Below are 2,437 nucleotides of genomic sequence, written 5' to 3'. Positions count from 1 at the left end.
GGCTGTGAACGAGCACTTTTAACTGCTGTGAACACGCGGAACTCGGAATATTAACAGACGGTTAACACGTAGCATCGAGCTAAAGTTTGTTTTGGCGAGGGAAGCCCGAGCATAGCAGCAGTAACTTAGCAACGGAGCCTGCCGGAAATGGAAAAAAACAGCCAATCAGAGAGGAGAGGAACCTGTGCATTTCCGGCCTTAGATATGACCTGAATCAGAATCGGAATCCTTTTATTATTCCGGAAAATTGTTTAGTTACAGTTGCTCCAGCAATTTAAACATTAAAATAAAATAAATTAAAGAGAACCAAAAAGAAAAAATTAAGATTATATTTAAAAGAGCACAAAGAATTAAGGTTAACAATAAAATAGCACAAAACCCATAATACCAAGTTGCAGAATAATTTTAGTATTTAAAAAAAAAGATTGACTTTAGTTTAATAAATTAAATTTAATTAAAAGTTAGCAGAAATTTCATGCACAAACTGCATGGAGGAGATGGTGACTGTGGATGGTGATAAAATAATAATAATCTCCATGGTGCTCACACAAAATACACGTTCAATCCAAAAAGCAAAAACACGTGTGTAAGTCGATGAATATTTGTAGCTCCCGAGATGTGAATTTACAGGTTTTTATGAGACAAATAATAAGTTCATATTTATATGATGAGCCTGTCCTCAGTGCTGCTATAAACCATGAAATAAAGAGCGCACAAGCTCAGACTGGCAAAATCACCCAGTGATCTCATGTCTGAAGGATGTGAATTCATTCAAACACACACACACACACACACACACACACACACACACACACACACACACACACACACACACACACACACACACACACACACACACACACACACACACACACACACACACACACACACACACACACACACACACACACACAGTGGTCAGAACAGTGCTGGAGCTTTGACTCAAACTAAACCACAGTTTTCTGACCACTGGGCCTCCATAATGATGGGGGGAGACTAGGTGTGTGAAAGTGAGATTCTTTTATATAAACAAGTGTGTGTGTGTGTGTGTGGAGCAGAGGCGTGTGTGTGTGTGTGTGTGTGTATGTGTGTGAGCAGCAGAGGCGTGTGTGTGTGTGTGTGTGTGTGTGTGTGGAGCAGGGGTGTGTGTGTGTGTTCTCTCTCTGTCAGTCAGTATTTAGCGTCTGTTCACTGACTGAGCAGGAGTCGAGCAGGTAAACATGATGTTTATTTCAATCTTAAAGTGAGGCTTTTATTGTTTGTTGGTTTTTCATGTTGTTGCCTCTGCCTGTGTGTGTTTGTTTGTGTGTGTGTTTGTTTGTTTGTCCCATATGGAAAAGCTGAAGACACATGTGATTGAACTTCGTATTTCTCTTTCATGTGAAGGGTGTAATTTATACATATTGATGCCAAACCTCAGTGGTATAAAGACTGTGAGACATCACCAATAAAGATGATCCTACCGAGAGATTCTAGAGAATAAAGTGTTATAAATGTGTACGTAAAGAGCATTTATTTCATTTACTGCTATAGTACGGAGGCATATTGGGTTCACTTCAAATTAAAGAAATTGTTCAGTGATTTTTCCTGAACTCAAAACATCAGACGATTGTGATTCAAACTATTTCACCCTCAGAAAAACAGATGTGTTTTATTTATTTACTGATCCACCTTTGACCATCTTTGGTGACCGGTTTCCGGTCATTTTTGACATTTATTTTAAATACTACAAAATACTGGAATTTCAAACAAAAAACATTATTTCGTAATGCAAAAAAACAAGAAATTTATATAACATTGCAAATAATAATGATGATGATGCGTATAAACAAATGTTTGTGCTAATCTTTCACATATACCAGGCTGCAAAAATCAAAGCAAAAATAATCCAGTTTGCATTATGTTGTGTGTGTGTGTGTGTATTATTGTGGGATTTGAATGTGTGTTTAATTGACACTCTGCTGCGTGTCTCTGCAGCTCAGTGAATGTGAGCTGAGCTGAGCTGCAGGAGCACAGATCTTGATTCTTGGCCCCAGGGTTTTATTCCTGTGCTCCACGCTCTGCTCGGCTCTGACACATCTGGCACAACTGAAGTTTACTGGATTAGAGAAGAGAAGTTAGGGAAGGACAGAAAAAGAAGAAAATATTCTGTCTGCTTTAAAGTAAACATCTGTTGACTGTGAACTGAGCTGTAATTTTAATCCAAAACAAAGTCTCTGTGATGAAATCCTCATTTTTATCCACTCTACAAAAGGCTAATAAACCTAATAAAATCCAAATTTAATGAAGTCTACAATATCTTAGTTATATGTTTGTTAAACACATATTTCTAAGATTAAACTGAAGTTTGTAAACCACTCACTCTCCCACACCAAAGCCCATAGAGAAAATCTGTGATTTTAGCTCACAGGGACACAGGAGCTGCTGGTCCTCTGCT

The sequence above is a fragment of the Microchirus variegatus genome (assembly GCF_963457635.1).
Source record: "Microchirus variegatus genome assembly, chromosome: 10".
NCBI classification, from domain to species: domain Eukaryota; kingdom Metazoa; phylum Chordata; class Actinopteri; order Pleuronectiformes; family Soleidae; genus Microchirus; species Microchirus variegatus.
This window is presented reverse-complemented; position numbering follows the sequence as displayed.